General features: G+C 48.3%; 1 pseudogene; it reads left to right on the top strand.

Annotated features, from left to right (window-relative positions):
* Window positions 1-7,368: 7,368 nt before the first annotated feature.
* On the top strand, window positions 7,369-7,508 carry LOC126521760 (U2 spliceosomal RNA; annotated as a pseudogene).
* Window positions 7,509-8,038: the final 530 nt, after the last annotated feature.

The raw sequence follows: 8,038 nt of genomic DNA, 5'->3' as shown, positions 1-8,038 counted from the left end.
TATTGCTTGCTTTTTTGGTCACTCAGATCTCATACCAAGTCCTTGAGACGCCTCCGAGGTACAACCGCATGTTCATAACATCGTCAACACCATCCTGCCAACAATTATTGTCACATGCGTATTCATAGAAATCAAGCCAAGCCTGAGCACTCTTTGTTAATGACCCGTCGAAGATATCCGGTTTAATAAATTCAGTTCGTGTCCTCAGAGACCGTTAGAGGCCCGTTTGCCTTATGAGTTCCAACAACTGTTGTTGCCGCTGGCTGTATTTTTCTTGCAAATCAAGCACATCTCGCAAAATATATTTTGTTCTCGAAACATTTTTGTCTTTTTCGTAGCAATCCCCTTCTGCAATCGTGAGCCCATTTCCCTGCACTTTCGCGTCGCGATGCTCCCTATTAAGATGCGCGACGGCCACTTCATGTTCGTGCTCGCTGCTATTTATTTTATGAGTATCCATCGTCGCTTGGTCGCCGAACGCAAGTATGCACGTTTTAAGAAAAAAACAGTCAAAGCCCACGTTAACAGGCCGACTTTCCACCACAGACGCTGTATGCACCGCTCACCAGCTGGACATCATTCATATCGGTGGCCATGACGTTGACACACATTGCCCTTGGGAAATCGGAGTGGTCCATCAGGCAATTAACACAGGATCGTGAAGTAGACTGCCAAATTGGCAACGACACCAAGGACAACTAGTCATACGGTCGCCATTATTGTTTATTCTCTCTTCTTCTTCCTCGACTCCTCAAGACCATCCACTCGCGTCATCTTTCTCTTCAACCTTACATTTCTTTTCAGCGTATACAGCCTGACATTATTTGTTTTTTCGTAGCTCATGTATTTCTTGGCGACTTCCCTTGCACACAATCCGCGCTTTGAAGCAGGACACTCATATAACGCATTTCTCCTGCCACCTTCTTGAAGTCAAAGCTCGCTCTTCCTCTGCCCAACCAAGTGGTTTCCTTACCTGCAAGTTAATTTCGTATGGCACTGCAAGAAGTCCCCTCTTGCATAGTTACGGTATTACCTTAATTAGTCTAGAAAGATCCATGTGAGATTGGTAGTTTCAGTTGTGGTTAGGAAAATCCGTTCGCTCCGAAGTAAGGTGGCTATATATACTGCGCCTGACCTGCCCAACCTCCCCGCCCCTCCCCAGGTGCTTTACCTTGTACGCACACTCGCTACCCCTTTCGCCGCTTTTCCATATAACGACGAAGCAGACCTCAAATTGCACCTAACGCAATGCGGGAGCTGTCGGTTACTCAGTGAAAATCGCTACGATCGAAGGTGTAATGCGACCGCACCTCTCCTGCTTCCACCTCGTTTTGACCACATGGGTGCGTCACTAAATGTATCCTGTTAGTCAACGTGTGGTAGTCTATATTACTACATACACAGCAAACCAGAAGAAACGGGATTATCCTAGGGGCCCGATTTTTATTAGTTATATCATACGAAGCCAACAAACACTGACACCAAGGACAACATAGGAGAAATTACTTGTGCTTAATAAATCAAAGAAACGATACATTAATGGAAATGAAAGTGGATTTATTAAGCACAGTAATTTCCCCTATGTTGCCCTTGGTGTCAGTGTTTGTTGGCTTCTTATGACAGACACAGCAAGGTAACACTGAACTTATTTCCAGTCTTATTAAAATTATTAGGGCTGTTACGTGCCTTGCATAAAGCTTGAGATGGAAACATGCCCTAAATTCCGCTGCAGACTTTTGTCAAAGCAACTAGCCACACACTAGCCTCTTTGGCCAGCGACATGGAGAGAGAGGGCGAGTTGCGATGCCGCCGACTGGTGTGATCAGTTCGCCCTCAGCCAACCGGAGAGAGCACTCACCCGAAAGATGCGCTATAATTGTTTTCCTTGGCTATCCAGGGTGTCCACAAGCACTACAAAGTGAAGTATACAATTTCGAAGATTGTTACAGCAAAAGTGGGGCGCCGTGCTTTGCTACAGCGCTGGGAGTAGCGATCTTCTATGTAAACATTGAAGGTGTTAGGAATGGCCGTACGGGGTGACAAAGTGCCAGCTTTCAGCCCGCTGCACGTGTTCCAATCCGGCCGGACGGGGCGCACTTCCGAGAACTGCGAATGGCCGGCAGCCACGTGGCGCGCAGTCAGCTCAGGAATGTAGTACTTGGCCGCGCCACCCGGGACAAAGCAGAGTTCTACGAAGCCCTCTGACGTCGGCTCCGGCCCTTTTCACCTGTGTGTATGTGCGGCCCGTGTATGTGAGCCCTCATCCTCCTACAAGTCGACAGCCCTCATCCTCCAAAAAGGCGGGTCATCTTGAATGACGTCGAACTATGACGTCGAGCAGAAAGCTTATAAGCAGCGATTGTCGGCTGCTAGAGCGTGCTCGTTGTGTGCTCGTCGTTGGGAGCTGAGTGCTCGTTGTCATGCTAGAAATGTACTCGTGAGCTGTGTGCTCGTCAGCTGTTTGCTGTATGTTAGTCTTGCGGGCTCCATTTGGGAGTCACGCTAGACTGTCGATGTATATCTTGCTTAATATGTAAATCCTGTTCGCCTAGTTCCCCGTCAAGGTCCTCCCTTCAAGTGCGACCGCTCCAAATCTAATATCTGGTTGGCAGCGGTGAGATCGGCCTACGGCTCGTAAATCGGCCTACGACTCGGAGACAGCAACGGCAGCTGACGGACGTTGGCACAGGGTGACCGACCGGTATCCTGATCAAGTTGGAGGCGACTTGAGATTGACCACCTCTTGCAACTGACTGGATACGGCGGGGAAGGACTGGTGATATGGTGCTGCTTCAGTGGGTGAGCGTTTGGTTTTGGCTGTAAGATTTACCAGGCTTCAATTTCTGTGTGTTTTTGGATTTTATTCGCTGGGGATCTTTTACTTGCATTTTGATTTGCGTGGGTACCGCAACAAGTATTGTGTGACAGCAGAGCCAAAGCTTAAAGTAGCGACCATGGTCCTAATGTGTTTGACGGGAGCTGACCTGTTGTGGTTGTGTGAAGAGCTCGAGGTAGACGTAGAGAGGGACTTGACGGAATCAGAAATTGGTAAAACCATTCTCGCAAGTAGCAATGATTTGAAACTAATCGAAAACCTAGGTGACCGAATTCTAAGAAAAAAACAGGAACAGGAATCAATTAAGCAAGACTGCCAAGAGCGCGAGCGAAAACGCCAAGAGCGTGAGCAAAAACGGCAGGAGGTTGAAAAAGAAATTGCAGCAGTAAAGAAACAAATACAGGATTTGCAGCAGCTAAACGGAGGAAGTCAACAGCGGCTTGAGAAATCTGTAGGCTGGATGCAGCGAAAGTGTGAGGAAGTAGATTGCAGATTTCAGTCTAAAGCCGAGGAAAGTAGTAGTACCTGTGAGAGTAGCAGCACGTTCACAGGTGAACTCGAAGTGCTAGCCGCTAACGATGCCTTAGTGGCAGCAGAGGCCGTTAAAGGCCCGAGTGAGAGCGACGAGGTGCTGTGCCAACAGAGGACTGTAGAGACAGCTAGGCCAGCTGCGAACAAATTGGCACAGTTACCGCGCGTGTGCGTCGCATCTCATGGTAGCAAGGTCGTTAGCGAGGTACAGAATACTACGGACTTGACAGACGCGAGCACCCATGTCGAGTCAGATCTGCGTGCCGAAGTGAGGTGCCAGCTGGACGATGCAGTTGAGAGTAGTTCTCGGTATGGCGAGCTCCGTAGCTCACGAGAGAACAACTGCATTGTTCAGGGATCGGTGCGGCTCTCCGCCAGTTTAGCCTAGAGATGGATGATTTAATTAGGAATCATTCGGACTGTGCGCGTGAGACAGCGATCGAGACCGACGGGCTGTGTGTCGATGCACAGCGTGAGCAGGGCAATGCAGTAGAGGGCAGTTCGCAAGAGTGCGAGTTGCATAACTCGAGTAAAGCCTGCTGCATTGTGCCAGAGTCGGTTGAGCTGTCCGCGAGTCGAGGCAGAGAGAGTGTTGATTTAAATGAAATTCACTCAGACTGTGCGGGTAAGAGACCGATCCTGGCCGATGAGATATGTAACGGCTAGCACGAGGCGCCAGAAGGCGATATGCAAGAGAATGCAAAGAGAAAGCGCCGCCGAAAGAAGCGCCCTAAAGATAGGAATGCGGTGACTAATGTCGCGCCGCCAAAGACGGCGAGAGACCCAAAAGGGCAGGGCGCGAGGAAAAGAAAGGTGCGGTCGTCACTGACGATGTTGACGCATCAAACACGTTCGAGCCACCGGTCAAAGGGGGACCGCGAAGTATGTTCTGCACGGACGCGGACAAAGGGCACGGGGCAGTTAAATTCCTCGTCGTTCCGTTGTTCTCTTCGAAGCTCAGCGTGCAGTACGAAGGAGCGCAAGGTGGCAAGACGAGACCAGGTGGGGAGTAGCGACGCGGTCAATCGAGGTCATGATGAAAGCGGGCGCCAGGACGCAAATTGGCAGGGGACTGTAACGTCTTGGGGGAGCTGATAGTGAGTCAGCCCTTTTGTTGTTCCTCGGGAGCCAGAGTAGCTTTTGGACCGCGACCACATCGGGTACGGCTCAAAGTATGAGTCAGTCGTAAGCAATCGGGAACGGGAGGCCGAGAGCTTCCGTGGAAGTAAACCATGTTGTTTTGTTTTATTTTTGAGCACTCGGATAATTTTCGCGATTTAAGTTTCTTTCAATATGTAAAGGTATGAGCTTTGTTTGTGTTTTGTTTGAGAAGCTCGGAGATTTGAAAGACGCGTTTCTTGTAAACATGTAGTATCGCGAGGTGTTCATTAATAAGTATATAGGCTTTCTTTTTTGTGTGTGCGTGAGCAACCTGAAGGTCAAGGTTATCGTTGAGAGGCCTATCGTAACGCGCGTGTGTATTAGTTAACCTTCTTTTGTTTTATGTGTTTTTTTTATTTTTTAAGGTTAAGCGCGTAGATTTTCAGTAAGTGCTTGATTTGCACTGAGAAGAGCTCTTAGGTCCCTTAGCGCGTGTCCTGTGTGGACGGAGTGAAGCAGATTGTTAATGACTTCGTTGTGCTCGTGTGTGTCGAGGGCAGCCGTATTCTGGCTTCTCTAGTACGCGTGCGTAGAGCTAGTTAGTAAAAGACACATTTGTTCAAAGGTTCCTCTGTGTTGCGTAAGTTACGCAAGTTTGGTTGTTTGTTTAAGGAACGTGTCCTGTGTGGATTAAAGGAACAAATGTGAGTAAGCGACGCAAGTACGCGTTCGGAATAGGGACCACAAAGTTAGCGCGTTTGTGAGGACGTACCTGTGGAGTTGGCCAGACGGTTCAGTGGCAGCAGTACATGCGATAAGTACGCCACTGTGATAGGATAAGAACAGGCTGTTCGCGAAGTTAGGCTGCTTAAGTTATGTTTGGGTATTGGTGTTTGAGAGCCTTCGGTTTAATTCTGCGTAAGCCTTTGCTCTTGTGCAGCGCGACGGTCGGGTTTGGTCGACCTCAAGAGGAACGTGGACGCTCGCTTTGGCGGCACAAAATTTTGGGGCAGAATTTGGGGTTCCCAGTTCAGTGACTTGCATTGAAATTTTGATAGGAAGCCTGGCAGGTTAACAGCTAATTCCGGGCGTTTGAACGCTGAGCGGTATTGTGTTGCCGGGTCGACTCTTCTGTGCCAGTTGTAAGATGGTTGAAGGCATTCCAAGTACGCAAGGGTTGCAGAGAGCAAAGCCATCGTCTTGCTCGCCAGCCATTCTCTTCCTGCCCAGTGGTTGCCAGCACTGGCCAGGCGAGATTTTCCGGGCCATGGAGGAGCTGTTAGGAATGGCCGCACGGGGTGACAAAGTGCCAGCTTTCAGCCCGCTGCACGTGTTCCAATCCGGCCGGACGGGGCGCACTTCGGAGAACTGCGAATGGCCGGCAACCACGTGGCGCGCAGTCAGCTCAGGAATGTAGTACTTGGCCGCGCCACCCGGGACAAAGCAGAGTTCTACGAAGCCCTCTGACGTCGGCTCCGGCCCTTTTCACCTGTGTGTATGTGCGGCACGTGTATGTGAGCCCTCATCCTCCTACAAGTCGACAGCCCTCATCCTCCAAAAAGGCGGGTCATCTTGAATGACGTCGAACTATGACGTCGAGCAGAGAGCTTATAAGCAGCGATTGTCGGCTGCTAAAGCGTGCTCGTTGTGTGCTCGTCGTCGGGAGCTGAGTGCTCGTTGTCATGCTAGAAATGTACTCGTGAGCTGTGTGCTCGTCAGCTGTTTGCTGTATGTTAGTCTTGCGGGCTCCATTTGGGAGTCACGCTAGACTGTCGATGTATATCTTGCTTAAAATGTAAATCCTGGTCGCCTACTTCCCCGTCTAGGTCCTCCATTCAAGTACGACCGCTCCAAATCTAATAAAGGAAAAAAAATTGAGTAGCCATTCCACTCAGTGAAGGCGGATGACCAGCGAAGCTGTAGCACGTCACACAGGGTTAGACAACTGTACATGTATTTCAGCAATTTCGAAGACATAGTAAAAGCAGCGGAATAATTCTATACTCACCTGTACAATACCCGAGCAGCCACGATACCTCCATTCGAAATAGTAATGAACAGGTCACAGAAGCTCCTTCTATACCTAACGATAAAGTTACGAGGGCCTTACAAGACACAAAACGAGGAAAGCGGCAGGAAAAGATGGAGTAGCAGTTGATTTAATCAAAGATGGAGGAGACATCATGCTTGAAAAGCTTTCGGTCCTTTATACGAAACGTCTCACGATCTCAAGGGTGCCAGAGAACTGGAAGAATGCCAACATTATACTAATCCACAAAAAGAGTCACGTTAAGAAATTGAAAAATTCTAGGCCCATTTGCTTACTTCCAGCATTGTATAAGTTATTCAGCAAGATAACTTCTCATAGAATAAGGGCAACACTTGACTTAATTCACTCAACCAAGAGAACAGGCTGGCTTCAGGAAGGGATACCATACAATGGATCACATCAGTGTAATCAATCAAGTAATCGAGAAATCTGCAGAGTACAATCAGCCTCTCTATATGGCTTTCATAGATTACGAAAAGGCATTTGATTCAGTAGAGATACCAGCAGAGACATTACGTAATCAAGGAGTACAGAGGCTCACGTCGCTATCTTGCAAACTATCTACAGAGATTCCACAGCTACCTTGATTCTCCACAAGAAAAGTAGAAAGATACCTGTAAAGAAAGGGGTCAGACAAGGAGACACAATCTCTCCAACGCTACTCACTGTATGCTTGGAAGAAGTATTGAAGCTATTAAACTGGGAAGGATTAGGAGTAAGGATCAACGGCGAATATCTCAGCAACCTTCGGTTTGCAGATTCCACAAACGATCCGTATACCCATCGACTTCAAGCAAGGCATCTTGATGGATTTATAGAAATTATTATTATTATTATTATTATTATTATTATTATTATTATTATTATTATTATTATTATTATTATTATTATTATTATTATTATTATTATTGGTGGTCTGCTTGAAGCCTGCTTCAGCTCCGCCGAAGGTCGAACCGGGATTGCACTACCTCCGGGATCGGCCCACATTTTTGCCCACGGACACGACAAACGTATTGGGGGATAGAGGTATACAGCTTCGCTGTAAAAAGAAAAAAAAAAACAAAGAAACAACCGGCACAGTATTATACCGTCAACTTGTCCGATTAATATTTTGATTGAATCTCATCCACTCGAACTGTTGTCCCGTGCGCATGGATTCAGTCCGAAACTCCAGCTTCCTTGTCGGTGTAGTTCTTTAGGTACAAAGTCGTAACCGCAAGCATTTCGACGATGCACTGCCTGCCGAGCTGGCGCCAGTAAGAACTGCGGAAGTGCCAGGTACTGCGCAATCAGAAAAGCAGATCTCTACTGCCTGCGTGGATCGACGCGAGCACACGTTACGGTGTTACTACTGAGACACCGTTATCGGCACCAATCTCTCCGCTAGGCACCGCATAAACTTTCCGGTTGGGTTGGTCCACTCCCGTGCGCTGCGAGTCAAATTTACGGCGTCACGCATGGTCATACAAGGTGTCCCGTGGACTGTCTGGTCGCCGCGTGTATAAATACTCCGTTGACAG

The sequence above is a fragment of the Dermacentor andersoni genome, chromosome 6, assembly GCF_023375885.2.
Source record: "Dermacentor andersoni chromosome 6, qqDerAnde1_hic_scaffold, whole genome shotgun sequence".
Taxonomy (NCBI): Eukaryota; Metazoa; Arthropoda; class Arachnida; order Ixodida; family Ixodidae; genus Dermacentor; species Dermacentor andersoni.
Note: the sequence above shows the minus strand (reverse complement) of the source record. Positions and strands in the feature narration are given on the sequence as shown.